This window comes from Cheilinus undulatus, linkage group 14 (genome assembly GCF_018320785.1).
Source record: "Cheilinus undulatus linkage group 14, ASM1832078v1, whole genome shotgun sequence".
Classification (NCBI taxonomy): domain Eukaryota; kingdom Metazoa; phylum Chordata; class Actinopteri; order Labriformes; family Labridae; genus Cheilinus; species Cheilinus undulatus.
Window position 1 is genome coordinate 49,017,488 of NC_054878.1, and position 16,810 is coordinate 49,034,297.

Consider the following 16,810-nt stretch of genomic DNA (forward strand, 5'->3'; position numbering starts at 1 on the left):
TGACAACTAAAGGAAACGAACCTGTTAGTAAGACTACAGGATTTATGGTGATGGGCCAATCTGCCAAAATGTTGACGTATCCCTTTAAAAATCCTGATTTAAACGTTCTTTCTTATATATTTGCCTTTTAAAAACATGATTTTGACTTTAAATGCCTTTTGAGCTAATTAGTTTGAATTTTTATCTCAGATTTTGAGCCTTTAAACTCACCATTTTGACTTTTTTAAATCTCAGAATCATTTATCATCAGTGCTAAGGTGTTTTCTCCCATGATTCATCGCTGGTGAAAATGAGGTTGACAGGTCATGGTTTAATGTGGACCCTGTTTGGCCCTCAGGTTGGACCTAAATTCAGGATTGGGCCCCTACTGTGACTGAGTTTGACACCCCTGATCTAGAGTCCAGATAAGTCTGTAGAAGCAGACATCAGCACGTCTGAGTAAAAATGTGTTAAAGTTTATTTATTTCTAATGAAGTCAGCTTAAACTGCCCTGAAGGTCTGTGATGATGTGGAGAGGTAGAGGTGGAGGAGAGGGTCAGGGTAACTCCGCCTCCTCCATGCTCGGCCTCTTTGGCGTACAGAACTTCTCCTGTAGATCACCACGGGTGAAACCCAGCTTTTTATAGATGTGCTGCCGTCATCAAATCAAAATGAGTTCATATTTTTCATGAAATGGTAGAATGATTTTCTATTGTGAATAAATATGGGTTTATGAAATTTGAGAGTCTTTGCATTTGGTCTTTATTTAGATTTTAGTTTTGAGTTTATTTATTTAGCATGGGACAGCGTGCAATGACATCAGTCATTCACACAAAGTAAATGAAAACATGGCTGCACCAGATTTGGCAAGTCGCTAATTTCCATCTGTTGTCCCACATAAAACTGACACAAAACACACATAAAAGTACCAAAAACAAGGGCAGACACCTGACAGGACCACAGCTGACAAGACAGAGTACAAAAAATACACTACTGATCATTAAAGAGGTCGATAAATCAGTCCTACTGTGTGCAAATTGAATAAGAGTAAGAAAGTAGTCTAAAATTAACATTATTGACATTTTACACAGCGCCCCAACTTTTTTGGAATAGTGGTTGTGAGAGTGTTGCTCCCTGATCAGAATGTTTTAGAGTCTCTCAGGATGCTGAGTGGTGAAAATGTTCTCTTTTTATAGGGGTAGGGTAAGGAGCCATGAGTACGGCCCAACATGGCGGCGGACTCAGACTCATCAGGATCCGTTCTCTATTTAGATTATTCATCTTTATTTTCCTTGTTCTTCAGAAGCTGTTAAACCCGTGCCTGTGCCTAGAACTCTGCCGTCTGTCGACCCATCACTGCTCAGCGCCCAGCAGCAGGGTAAGACCACACAACCGCCTAAATATGTTCATGGAGCTCTGCTGGTCTGTCCTTCATCTCGACCGTCTTTTCTAATAACCTGAACCTAAATCTGATCAGGATCAGGGGTGAACCTGAACCCTTAAAGTCTCCTCCAGCCGTCTCTTCTCTGCAGTCCTTTCCATGTTGAGATAAATCTGATTCCACCGCTGCTTGTTGGTCTAAGCCTCTGTGGTGTGTGGGACGCTCTGATAAACTGTTGGATCATGGTCCCACATATGAATCCAGATGGATGGTTCTGCGTTCTCTCTCTGCTGCCTTTACCTTTTTATTTCAGTTATTTTACCTTTCATTCATTCTACTGTGTCATGGTTCTCTCTCAGACATTTTTATATTTGTTCACTGACAGTCAGCTCCACTTCTCTCTCAGCAGTGTTGGCTTTAAAGAAAAGGCTTTTTTACAGATAAATGCATCCATCCAGGCAGAGACACTGCAGCTCTGGTTTAAAAATGAGTCCAGATATCAGACTTTATAATCCTGTAGACCGGCTCTCTCTGTCGTCTGAGGCAGCTTTGTGTGAAAGAAAATGACTGCTGTTTTTTAGTAATACTGATCTATAAAATAACAGATTATATCATCTAAACACAAGAACCACAGCGCTGAAGGTTTTCAGTGTTTTATTCTTAAATGAAGCTGTGGTCCTAATAGTAGTGACTCTTGACATCAGTTTTTGTGCCATCTTTAGATCCTCTCCTCGTCCAGTGTCGTGTTTTTGTGTCTGCGGTCTCTCTAAACCTCGTCCTAACACTGTGAGTGTGCAGTCAGCACCTTTGTGAGTCCGTCCCATCTTTTTTTGTAGGAGAGAAACCAGCCGAGGGATTAGAGGCTGATGGTGCAACATTATTCAATCATTCTTCTGCCCGTTCTGCTGCAGGACGTTTTTAGGAGCAGACCATCATGTTTTATGACCGTCCTGAGCCTAGAGAGACGTTATCTGCTGCTCCGCCCCCTCAAAGCGCTCTGAGAGGGTTCAGGACGTCCCAGTATGTTTGCATCAGAGCAGAAGAATAATCAGGAGTCCTTATTATTTCATGTGCTGGACATTACCTCAGATAGAGAAGATGTCGCCATGTGGACGTCTACATCTATCCCTACTGCTGTGCAGAACTGAAGCCAAGTTTTAAATCACCGTCGACTTAAATACCAGAATTCACCAGTGACCCTAAAGAGTTTCAGCTGAGCTGCTTCTACACTGCTAGGAGAAAGATTCCCTCCCTTCCTGATATTATTTAAGCTTATTTGTCTCATTGAAATGTTTCAGACTCATTCTAATATCAGACAAAGATAACCAGAGTCGATGAAAGAGTTTATATTCATTTATCAAAGGAAAAGCCAAACCTATCTGGTCCTATGTGCAAGGTAACTTTTATAAAGCTGAGTTCAGTTTGACTATCCACACCCAGACCTGATCCCTGCCAGACCTGCTGGATCCAGAATCCTCAACTAGAACCGGTCTGACAGTGAAGTAGGTTAAAGATCTCCAACACATCATGGAACCATCTAGAGAAGAACAGATGAGGAACAAAGTCTCTGACATCTGTCAGTCTGAAAGGGTTACAGAGACAGTTCTAAGACTTTGAGACTCTGAGAGCCATTACCCACAACTGGGGAAAACTGTGAACAGTGGTGAACCTTCCTAGGAGAGCCCGGCCTACCAGCATGACTCCAAGAACATGGACAACTCATCCAGGAGGTCCCAGAAGAACCCAGAACCACATCTAAAGACCTGCAGGCCTCACTGACTCAGTTAAGGTCAGAGGTCATGACTCAACCAATCAGAAAGAGACTGGGCAACAATGGCATCATGGGAGAGTTCCAAGACCAGAACCACTGGTCTAGACACACCAAAAATCCCATCTATGTGTTCCATCACATCTTTTCTTCCTTCTCAAGTACAAACCGCCCATTCTAAATAAAAAACTAATTTATGACTGAAAACTGAAGAAATGTGGGTAGTGTTTTGTTGGGGGGGCCATGGTGGATCATTGTAGCAGCAGTCTGGGGAAGGCCCTTTTCTATTCCAGCAGGACTGTGGCCCAGAGACCAAAGAAGGACTAGAAAGACCAGAGTCCTGACCTCAACCCCATCCAGCACCTTTGGGATGGACTGGAACAGAAACTGTGGTCCAGGCCTCCTGGTCCACCATCAGAGCCTGACCTGATAAATGCTCTACAGGATGAATGGACACACATTCCCTCAGAAACACTCCAGGATGTTGTTAAAGCCTTCAGAGAAGAGAGGAGGCTGTTAGAGTTCATGGATTTATAAACCACCTGACCATTACACCTGCTGGTGGCCAAGTACTTTTGTCCATATTCTGTGTATTTGATCATGTAGAACACACTCATTGTTCTATCAGCCTTGGTTTAGCTGCAGTAGACGGTTTCAGCCTGTAGAGGGCAGTCCCTTTACATATTTTTAACACCAAATGTTGAATTTTAAAACTTTATGCTCAAAAATGAAGATTTTGACCCTGATTAATCAACGGGACTACTAAATACACAGAATCAGAAGTTTATATCTGAATAAAGCAGCCGGGGGGGAAATTTGGATTTTAGGATCGAATTTTACATGAAATGTTAAAAAAAAAAAAAAAAGGAAGTAAAGAGCCATAGTTTAGGAAAACGTCACGATAACAAAGATCTATTTTTGTTTTTCTAAAATCTTCAATCTTGATAGTTAAACTGGGATATTTACAGGGGGTAATAGTGTCAGATTTGCGAGTCATTTTGTACCTGCCCTCCTGCATCTTTCTCCTTCTATGACAGAGTATCTGACAGAGTAATCCTCTGAGGATGTCTCTAGATCTGAGTCCTGGTTTCAGACCACGGTGGTGAACCAGAGCAGACCAACCAGCATCTTTAAGGACTCAGAGGACCTGATCTACTCCTCAGTGTGGACTCTAAAACTAACCGTGTGTTTTCTCCAGACTGGATGTTTGAGTCGGGGGTTTCTGCTCTGACACCGGTAACGCCTGCTCTCATGTGAAAGCAGCAGAGTCGTGTTTATGGAGGAAGTTTGATGAATTCTATACGTTCCACCCACGTTACAAAGAGGCTATAACTCCCAACGTCCTCAGGGACTCTGAAGGGTGGAGGCTGAGAGAGGAGCGAGCTGCAGGAGCAGCAGAACGTCTCCTCTGCTCTGCTGAGTTTAAAGCTGGTTCCTGGAACGTGACCGAGCCAAAAAGGCCACTTAAATCATCATTAATTAATCAGGATCATTAATTAATTCCTCACTTAACGAGTGAGGAAAGAGGAGAGAAGACAGAACATCTGATTAGTGTCACTGTCCTGTTGAGGTCTATGTTCCTTGGCAGCCAGACTCCAGCTTTATCTGATTCTGTTTAACAGGAAAATAAAGATTTAGACAGACTCGCCCAGGGAGACGGTTCAGAAGAAGAGCCAGAATCCCAGAGTCTGAAAACACAGAGCTGAGAAGATTTGGTTTCATCTCTCAGAGAGGTCCTCCATGGTTCTGTCCTGTTTAATCTGGAGGATCCTGTCTGTCTGTGATTGATTACACACAGCCAGCGTGTTTGTTTGGTCGGACTCGGACGATAAATGATTTACTTTTCTTTCTTTAAATTTAACCAGGAGAAAAATGTCATCAGAGTCTAAATCTAAGACCTAGTCAGACCAGTATCAAACACTTGTCCTGTTGGAGCCGTTCCTTCACTAGCTCTCTGTCTTAGTCTCCACAGTTGTCTTTATGTTCACTGCCATGTTTAAGAGCTTCAAAGTAACATGTGGTCAGTCCGCTCACTCTCATTGGCCGTTGTGGGTCTGCTGACAGAGGCGGGCAGATCTAGAATCATCAATACCACACAGCGGAGGAGTATTTGGTTGTTCCAAGCCTTAAACCGGGTCTGGGTGTCAGGGATGGGCCTTAGAGCTAAAATCTCCTGGATATTCATCTGCGGCTCTCTCCATGCCTGTTTCTGATTGGCTGGCTCATATCTGACTCCGATCTCACCCACTTCCTCTTCTTTCTCTGTGTCACTGACTCTGCTTGTTATCTCCTAACCAGCTCTTTTCCTCCCTCCCTTCAGGCGGCGTTCATCTCTCTCCAGAGGACTTCGCCAAGGCGCAGAAGTACTGTAAGTACGCGGGCAGCGCCCTGCAGTACGAGGATGTGAGCACGGCCATCCAGAACCTCCAGAAAGCCCTGAAGCTGCTCACCACCGGCAAAGAATGAAGCCTTTGTCCTCGTCCATGTCATCTCTCCATCCTTCTCTTTCCTTCTCTCTCTCTCCACAGCAGCAGCGTCACTCTATCTGTCACTGATCACACACTGACGCTGAGCTCGCCGTCAGACGCCATGATGGAAATCAGGCTGGAACAATGGCTGCCTGTGTCTGACGCTGAGCCGCCCTGACTGAACAACACCACGACTTTTGACTTCTTTTAATCATCAGAGCCCAAAACAACATCAGAGCTGCACTACTGGCTAACACTGGCTCATTAAACACACCAGAAACTAGATCCTTATGTCCTTACTGCAGAAATCTCAGCTAAAGCTCCACCCTCTCACTGCTGTAGGAGACGTTCTTAGATCCACGTGGAGGTAGAGAGGGGTCTCTGACTGTAGGAGACGTTCTTAGATCCACGTGGAGGTAGAGAGGGGTCTCTGACTGTAGGAGACGTTCTTAGATCCACGTGGAGGTAGAGAGGGGTCTCTGACTGTAGGAGACGTTCTTAGATCCACGTGGAGGTAGAGAGGGGTCTCTGACTGTAGGAGACGTTCTTAGATCCACGTGGAGGTAGAGAGGGTTAACTAAGGCTGTCTGCTCACATATCTAAATCAAGGCGACTTTCACACAGACTGATGTTGAATCTTTAACAAGCAGTGAACTTTCTGAATCTGACTGTTGAGCATGTGACTTCAAAGACTTCTTCACTTTCTTTATCCAGAACAATCCAGAAGAAAAATTCACCCAAACGAACTTTCTTCTTCTTCTGTTTTCTTCTTTTAGGCAATCCTTCCTGTTCTTCATCATTAATTTTTCTATTAGAATATAGTTAACATGGAGGGGAATCAATCAGAGCTTTTGTGGAGGTTTCAGCTGTTAATATCTGACTCTAGAGGACTTCAGTGTCTGCAGGTGTCTTAGCGGGGTTAGTGATTCTTCCTCATATTTAACGCTGAACTTTCTTTGACTTTATTTAGAGGATTTGAAAGGTTTTCAGGACGTCTTTACTCAGAATCGTTTAATTCTAAATGTTTGAATAAAATATGTGGAAAGAAGAATTCTGATGGTTGTTTTCTTGTTTCTGCTTCATTCTCGTGTTAAATTCTGATATTTATGTCAATATTTGCGTGATTACTGAAGAAGTCATATTAAGAGCTTTCAAAACAAAACATCTGACTTTCAAAGAAACTGCTGATGACTCTGAGATTACAAACTCCAAACGTTCTAATCTAGAGTCCATCATTTCTGATGTAGAACAACTCAGAAAGAATGATACGGATTTTACCATCACTGCTGATCCCTCAGAAATAACCAGAGTAAGTGAAGCTTTAGGGGGTGGAGGAGGTGGAGCTTTAGTCTATAAAGGAGGAGGCTGGGGTGGAGGAGGTGGAGCTTTAGTCTATAAAGGAGGAGGCTGGGGTGGAGGAGGTGGAGCTTTGGTCTATAAAGGAGGAGGCTGGGGTGGAGGAGGTGGAGCTTTGGTCTATAAAGGAGGAGGCTGGGGTGGAGGAGGTGGAGCTTTAGTCTATAAAGGAGGAGGCTAGGGTGGAGGAGGTGGAGCTTTAGTCTATAAAGGAGGAGGCTGGGGTGGAGGAGGTGGAGCTTTAGTCTATAAAGGAGGAGGCTAGGGTGGAGGAGGTGGAGCTTTAGTCTATAAAGGAGGAGGCTGGGGTGGAGGAGGTGGAGCTTTAGTCTATAAAGGAGGAGGCTGGGGTGGAGGAGGTGGAGCTTTAGTCTATAAAGGAGGAGGCTGGGGTGGAGGAGGTGGAGCTTTAGTCTATAAAGGAGGAGGCTGGGGTGGAGGAGGTGGAGCTTTGGTCTATAAAGGAGGAGGCTGGGGTGGAGGAGGTGGAGCTTTAGTCTATAAAGGAGGAGGCTGGGGTGGAGGAGGTGGAGCTTTAGTCTATAAAGGAGGAGGCTTGGGTGGAGGAGGTGGAGCTTTAGTCTATAAAGGAGGAGGCTGGGGTGGAGGAGGTGGAGCTTTAGTCTATAAAGGAGGAGGCTAGGGTGGAGGAGGTGGAGCTTTAGTCTATAAAGGAGGAGGCTGGGGTGGAGGAGGTGGAGCTTTAGTCTATAAAGGAGGAGGCTAGGGTGGAGGAGGTGGAGCTTTAGTCTATAAAGGAGGAGGCTGGGGTGGAGGAGGTGGAGCTTTAGTCTATAAAGGAGGAGGCTGGGGTGGAGGAGGTGGAGCTTTAGTCTATAAAGGAGGAGGCTGGGGTGGAGGAGGTGGAGCTTTTTCTTCTTCCATATTAACGCCTGTCCCAAACAGGGATGGGTCACTACAGAAACAAATCAGTATCCAAAGTTTTGATTGGTTCACCTCTCAGCTGTAGTCCAGGTAATTGTAGAGTTTAGTGATCTGGAGGTCGGCAGAAGGGTCTGCAGGAACATCTGGGTCTGGTTTGGTTTAAAGGACAAGAGGAAAGCGCCGGAGGGGAAGTTTGAGGGAAACAGGAAGTTACTAACAGGTACCTGAAGTGTCGTCTTATAACCCATGAACACAACAGTGCTCACGTTTGGTCCCGACATCCTCACACACTGTAAATAAATACTGAACTGTAAAAATTCGCTGACATGCCTTAACCTTTGGAGTCCCATGCTCCAGTGCTGTGAACAATAATTGAACCCTCCTGATTTCTTGTTTATTTGTGATTTAATACGGTGGTCATGACTTTTTCACACAGGGTTAGGAAGGCTTTTGCCTTCAATAAATGAAATCATCATTTTAAAACAGACTTTTGTATTAACTCCGGTTATTTCTGTCTGATATTAACATTCCTTTTAATGATCTGAAACATTTTAGTGACAAATATGCATAAAAAAAAAAAGAAATCAGAAAGGGGGAGATATTTTTTACAGCACTGTTTCACTTTTTAAGTCCATCAAAACATCAAAAAGCCTGTGAAAAGTAAAGATAATGTTTTCTCTTACTTTGAAAGTGGTTGGCGATGAGGAACTAAAGGTCTTCTAAAAACCCATGATAGAAGAGTAGTCGTTTTAAATTGATATGGACGTTTCAGTGCAGAATTCTGCGTACTGTACCTTTAAATGTAACTTTCTAAGTTCTCCAAATAGGACAGCTCTCTCTGTCCATCCTCCACATTCCTGATCTTTCTGTCTTTTCCATCATCTGCTCTCCAAAATAAAAGTCTTTTTCCCTCTCCTCTCAGGGTCCCTCCAGCTCCGTTTCTATTTTTAGACTAAGTGGCGGTCGGCGTGTCGTCCAGGTTTCTACCTCTCCCAGTCTTTGTCTTTATTTTCTGCCAGGAAAAAGAAGTTTGTTCTTCTTAGTGACATTATGTAATCCAGCTCTGAAACCGAACCCTTAATGAGGTGTTTTTTCCCATCACACCTTCTGTTCGACCCACATTTAAAGCTGCAGGAGGCTCACCCTGCTTTAAAGTTACTGGAAATGAAGCCGCTCCCATTACCAGGCCAGTTTACTCCACTGGGACAGGAAATGGTTTTATGAAGAAGAGTTTCTGATCACGGCAACCCAAGAGAAAAAATACCACGAGTGAACGCCCATAAATCTGTGTTTGCTTGTCAGAATAACAAAAATACACAGTTTCATGATTTAAAAATCCACAACAAACTATAGATCATCTAAGAGCAAGTCAGAGATTCCTCAGGGACTATTTTCTGTGGCGGATTAATCCACATTTGGTTCTCAAGCAAGTAAATAGACAAATTTACCTTTATTTTAACATTTTAAAATCATTCAGACCCCTTTCCATTTTTATGTTTTCTTGTTTCATCCTGATGCTAAAGTCCAAAAAAAAAAATTCTCCTTAATCTACTCTCCGTACCCCATCATTACAACATGAAGACAGAATTTTAGAAATTTATTCAAAAAAAAAAAAAAAAAATCTCACCCTGACATCAGTATTCAGGTGTAACTGTAGCTCAGGTTCCTCCATGTCTCTGCTGAGATGTTTCTACACCTCCACTGGAGTCCACCTGTGCTAACTTTACCTGATTGGACATGATTCTAAAGCCCCGCCCCTCTCCATAGAAGACCTCACAGCTGACAGTGATATCAGAGCAGAAACCAAGGGTCAAAGGTCAGAGGAGCTGCAGAGACAGGATCGTTGACAGGTACAGATCTGAGGAAGACTACAGAAACATTTCTGCTGCTCTGAAGGTTCCCCAGAGAACGGTGGCCTCCAGAATTCTCACATGAAGAAGTCTGGACCAACCAGGACTCTCCTAGAGCTGGTCACCATCAGGGGATCAGAGAGGAGACCGAGAACCTGATGGTCCCTCTGACTGAGCTCTCCTCAGTCTTGTTGTAGAGGCTCTGAATATTTCTGTCACTGTGATGTTTCAGGGTTTTTTAGTTTCACTTTAACAAGAATGAGAACTTTTCACCTTCTAACAGAGTTTAAACTTTGATAAACTCTTCCTCTCTCAGTGGTTAACCAATGAGCACGTCTCTAACACAACAGATTCATCAGAACTAAGAAGTGCTATGAAAGGTTTCCCCTCCCACAGTTTGTGATGAAGATGATGATGATGATGATGATGGCTATGAAGCTGAGGATGAGGATGATGATGATGGTCTTCCTCCTCTCTGAGCGTCCCTCAGGATTTCTCCTCTCTGATAAAAGTGTACTTCCTGCTCTCCTCGGTCTCTCTGTGTTCAGACCTTTATCTCTGCTTGTCTTTATCAGTGATCGCCGTGTCGACCCTCTGTTGTTCCTCTGACGACGTCACAGCGGTCTGAAGACTTGGTTTGACTTTAACCCCTCAGTCCTCTCTTCAGAGTCCCTCTTTTTGTCTAAAAAGCCCACCTAAACCTTAAACCTAGCATGTGTTTTTACATGCTTTTGCTCAATGAGATCAGGTTTTTACAAACAGGAAATTAAGGACAGATTTCAAAATAAAAGCATGACAAAGAGCAGCCTGTCGATCGTTTACTGACATACTGACACAGAACGGCAGCTAAAGAAGCCCCTGAACAGAATAAATGCTGTCACATGACCTGGAAGTCATGGGCATCAGGGAGTCGTTTTGTACATGCACTCCTGCATATTTCTCAGTTTTTAACCATGTTTAACAAGTGTGTGTAACAGAACAAGCTCTTAAAGGGACATTTCAGGGTTTTTGAAGTTGGGTGGTATGAGGTGCTAGGCGTAGTGGCATTAGCCTCCAGTGATTTCTGTGAAAGTAGATCTGGTGGTTATTACGAGCTCAGAGATCAGGCACATAGCGGTTTTAGACGGGAACATTTTATCTTCATAGTTTAATGTTTTATGTTAAAATGAGCCAAGAAAGTATGCCAGCTCGCCTCTATACTGTGTCAAAAGCATACAAAGCACTTCTCCCCCCCCACCCTGTCAGGCACTACTTTAGGGTGCAACTTTCAGCATTTTGTTTCCTTCCTCCATGCACTGACCCTCTGATCAGCTCTGTGAATCTGCGAGCTTCTACAGGGACAATAACACCACACCAAGCTAAAACTAAGATGACATGCGCAATTTCCACTCCAGTGATGATGATGTGGCATTTACTGTGAACGCGAGAGGATATTTGTAGACCTGGAGTACACAGAAAAAGAACTGAGTCAGCAAGCTGACAGAGAGAGCAGAGAAACTTCATTTACTAACCCTAACCCTGCTGGTGTAGGTGTGGAACATGCTAACCCATGCTAACAGATAGTGAAGTTGTTTTTATTAAATGAATGCTGCCAAAAACTCCACAAACATATTTCTATGTGCCAGATATTTATGATCAATACTGGCTGATAGTTACAGAAAATGTAGGTAAACTAAGGCAAATAAAAGCCATTATAGGTGAATATCTACAACCTTTATGAAAAGGCTAATATTTAGCCCAATATACACCCATATTCAGGCCAATATTTAGCCCAATATGCACCCATATTCAGGCCAATATTTAGCCCAGTATGCACCCATATTCAGGCCAATATTTAGCCCAGTATGCACCCATATTCAGGCCAATATTTAGCCCAATATGCACCCATATTCAGGCCAATATTTAGTCCAGTATGCACCCATATTCAGGCCAATATTTAGCCCAGTATGCACCCATATTCAGGCCAATATTTAGCCCTGTATGCACCCATATTCAGGCCAATATTTAGCCCAATATGCACCCATATTCAGGCCAATATTTAGCCCAATATGCACCCATATTCAGGCCAATATTTAGCCCAGTATGCACCCATATTCAGGCCAATATTTAGCCCAATATGCTCCCATATTCAGGCCAATATTTAGCCTCATATATGCCGATATTCAGGCCAATATTTAGCTCAATATACACCCATATTCAGGCAAATATTTAGCCCAATATACACCCATATTCAGGCCAATATTTAGCCTAATATGCACCTATATTCAGGCCAATATTTAGCCCAATATGCACCCATATTCAGGCCAATATTTAGCCCAATATACACCCATATTCAGGCTTATATTTAGCCCAATATACACCCATATTCAGGCCAATATTTAGCCCAATATACAGCCATATTCAGGCCAATATTTTTCCCAATATACACCCATATTCAGGCCAATATTAAGCCCAGTATGCACCCATATTCAGGCCAATATTTAGCCCTGTATGCACCCATATTCAGGCCAATATTTAGCCCAATATGCACCCATATTCAGGCCAATATTTAGCCCAATATGCACCCATATTCAGGCCAATATTTAGCCCAGTATGCACCCATATTCAGGCCAATATTTAGCCCAATATGCTCCCATATTCAGGCCAATATTTAGCCTCATATATGCCGATATTCAGGCCAATATTTAGCTCAATATACACCCATATTCAGGCCAATATTTAGCCTAATATGCACCTATATTCAGGCCAATATTTAGCTCAATATACACCCATATTCAGGCAAATATTTAGCCCAATATACACCCATATTCAGGCAAATATTTAGCCCAATATACACCCATATTCAGGCCAATATTTAGCCTAATATGCACCTATATTCAGGCCAATATTTAGCTCAATATACACCCATATTCAGGCAAATATTTAGCCCAATATACACCCATATTCAGGCCAATATTTAGCCTAATATGCACCTATATTCAGGCCAATATTTAGCCCAATATACACCCATATTCAGGCCAATATTTAGTCCAATATACACCCATATTCAGGCCAATATTTAGCCCAATATGCACCCATATTCAGGCCAATATTTAGCCCAATATACACCCATATTCAGGCTTATATTTAGCCCAATATACACCCATATTCAGGCCAATATTTAGCCCAATATACAGCCATATTCAGGCCAATATTTTTCCCAATTTACACCCATATTCAGGCCAATATTTAGCCCAATATACACCCATATTCAGGCTTATATTTAGCCCAATATACACCCATATTCAGGCCAATATTTAGCCCAATATACAGCCATATTCAGGCCAATATTTTTCCCAATATACACCCATATTCAGGCCAATATTAAGCCTCATATATGCCGATATTCAGGCCAATATTTAGCCCAATATACACCCATATTCAGGCCAATATTTAGCCTAATATGCACCTATATTCAGGCCAATATTTAGCCCGATATACACCCATATTCAGGCCAATATTTAGCCCAATATACAGCCATATTCAGGCCAATATTTTTCCCAATATGCACCCATATTCAGGCCAATATTAAGCCTCATATATGCCGATATTCAGGCCAACATTTAGCCCAATATACACCCATATTCAGGCCAATATTAAGCCTCATATATGCCGATATTCAGGCCAACATTTAGCCCAATATACACCCATATTCAGGCCAATGTTTAGCCCAATATGTGCTGAAATTCAGGCCAATATTTAGCCGGAGATAGACCCATATTCAGGTCAATATTCAGTCCAATATAGACCCATATTTAGGCCAATATTTGGTCCAATTTAAAACCCATATTCAGGCCAATATTCAGTCTAACATAGACCCATATAAAAGCCAATATTTAGCCCACCATAGACCCATATTCAGGCTTATATTTAGCCCAATATGCACCCATATTCAGGCCAATATTTAGCCCAATATGCACCCATATTCAGGCCAATATTTAGCCCAATATGCAGCCATATTCAGGCCAATATTTAGCCCAATATACACCCATATTCAGGCCAATATTTAGCCCAATATACACCCATATTCAGGCCAATATTTAGCCCAATATACACCCATATTCAGGCCAATATTAAGCCTCATATATGCCGATATTCAGGCCAATATTTAGCCCAATATACACCCATATTCAGGCCAATATTTAGCCCAATTTACACCCATATTCAGGCTTATATTTAGCCCAATATACACCCATATTCAGGCCAATATTTAGCCCAATGTACAGCCATATTCAGGCCAATATTTTTCCCAATATGCACCCATATTCAGGCCAATATTAAGCCTCATATATGCCGATATTCAGGCCAACATTTAGCCCAATATACACCCATATTCAGGCCAATATTAAGCCTCATATATGCCGATATTCAGGCCAACATTTAGCCCAATATACACCCATATTCAGGCCAATGTTTAGCCCAATATGTGCTGAAATTCAGGCCAATATTTAGCCGGAGATAGACCCATATTCAGGCCAATATTCAGTCCAATATAGACCCATATTTAGGCCAATATTTGGTCCAATTTAAAACCCATATTCAGGCCAATATTCAGTCTAACATAGACCCATATAAAAGCCAATATTTAGCCCACCATAGACCCATATTCAGGCAAATATTTAGCCCAATATGCACCCATATTCAGGCCAATATTTAGCCCAATATGCACCTATATTCAGGCCAATATTTAGCCCAATATGCACCCATATTCAGGCCAATATTTAGCCCAATATACACCCATATTCAGGCCAATATTTTCCCAATATACACTGATATCTTGCCCAAAATAGACCCATTGTCAGGCCAATATTTAGTCAAATTTAGGCCCATACTTAAGCCAATATTTAGCCCAAAAATGGCCCCATATTTAGGCCAAAATAGGCCCAATTTTGGCCAATATTCAGGCCAATATTTGTCCAATATAGACCCATGTTTAATTCAATATTTAGCCCAACATAGGCCCATATTTAGGCCAATATTTCGCCCAATATACACTGATGTTCAGCCAAATATTAAGCCCAATACAGACCCATAGTCAGGCCAATATTTAGCACAATGCTTAGGCCCACATTTAGCCCAATATTTAGCCCAATATACACCCATATTTTGCCCAACATAGAGTCATATTCAGACCCAGATTTATCCCAATATAAACCCATATTTAGGCCAATACTTAGCTGAATATTGGCCCATATTTAAGCAAATATTAAGTAGAAAATAGATTCATATTTTAGCCAATATTTAGCCCTGTATGCACCCATATTCAGGCCAATATTTAGCCCAGTATGCACCCATATTCAGGCCAATATTTAGCCCAATATGCACCCATATTCAGGCCAATATTTAGCCCAGTATGCACCCATATTCAGGCCAATATTTAGCCCAGTATGCACCCATATTCAGGCCAATATTTAGCCCTGTATGCACCCATATTCAGGCCAATATTTAGCCCAATATGCACCCATATTCAGGCCAATATTTAGCCCAATATGCACCCATATTCAGGCCAATATTTAGCCCAGTATGCACCCATATTCAGGCCAATATTTAGCCCAATATGCTCCCATATTCAGGCCAATATTTAGCCTCATATATGCCGATATTCAGGCCAATATTTAGCTCAATATACACCCATATTCAGGCAAATATTTAGCCCAATATACACCCATATTCAGGCCAATATTTAGCCTAATATGCACCTATATTCAGGCCAATATTTAGCCCAATATACACCCATATTCAGGCCAATATTTAGTCCAATATACACCCATATTCAGGCCAATATTTAGCCCAATATGCACCCATATTCAGGCCAATATTTAGCCCAATATACAGCCATATTCAGGCCCATATTTAGCCCAATATACAGCCATATTCAGGCCAATATTTTTCCCAATATACACCCATATTCAGGCCAATATTTAGCCCAATATACACCCATATTCAGGCCAATATTTAGCCCAATTTACACCCATATTCAGGCTTATATTTAGCCCAATATACACCCATATTCAGGCCAATATTTAGCCCAATGTACAGCCATATTCAGGCCAATATTTTTCCCAATATGCACCCATATTCAGGCCAATATTAAGCCTCATATATGCCGATATTCAGGCCAACATTTAGCCCAATATACACCCATATTCAGGCCAATATTAAGCCTCATATATGCCGATATTCAGGCCAACATTTAGCCCAATATACACCCATATTCAGGCCAATGTTTAGCCCAATATGTGCTGAAATTCAGGCCAATATTTAGCCGGAGATAGACCCATATTCAGGCCAATATTCAGTCCAATATAGACCCATATTTAGGCCAATATTTGGTCCAATTTAAAACCCATATTCAGGCCAATATTCAGTCTAACATAGACCCATATAAAAGCCAATATTTAGCCCACCATAGACCCATATTCAGGCAAATATTTAGCCCAATATGCACCCATATTCAGGCCAATATTTAGCCCAATATGCACCTATATTCAGGCCAATATTTAGCCCAATATGCACCCATATTCAGGCCAATATTTAGCCCAATATACACCCATATTCAGGCCAATATTTTCCCAATATACACTGATATCTTGCCCAAAATAGACCCATTGTCAGGCCAATATTTAGTCAAATTTAGGCCCATACTTAAGCCAATATTTAGCCCAAAAATGGCCCCATATTTAGGCCAAAATAGGCCCAATTTTGGCCAATATTCAGGCCAATATTTGTCCAATATAGACCCATGTTTAATTCAATATTTAGCCCAACATAGGCCCATATTTAGGCCAATATTTCGCCCAATATACACTGATGTTCAGCCAAATATTAAGCCCAATACAGACCCATAGTCAGGCCAATATTTAGCACAATGCTTAGGCCCACATTTAGCCCAATATTTAGCCCAATATACACCCATATTTTGCCCAACATAGAGTCATATTCAGACCCAGATTTATCCCAATATAAACCCATATTTAGGCCAATACTTAGCTGAATATTGGCCCATATTTAAGCAAATATTAAGTAGAAAATAGATTCATATTTTAGCCAATATTTAGCCCTGTATGCACCCATATTCAGGCCA

At 42.0% G+C, this 16,810-nt stretch overlaps 1 long non-coding RNA gene across 1 annotated transcript; it reads left to right on the forward strand.

The window, feature by feature from the left end:
- Positions 1 to 1,200: 1,200 nt before the first annotated feature.
- Positions 1,201 to 6,644, forward strand: LOC121521493. Its single transcript, XR_005992857.1, has 2 exons — positions 1,201 to 1,357; positions 5,449 to 6,644. It is a non-coding gene; the product is annotated as an uncharacterized LOC121521493 (long non-coding RNA).
- The last annotated feature ends 10,166 nt before the right edge of the window (positions 6,645 to 16,810 follow it).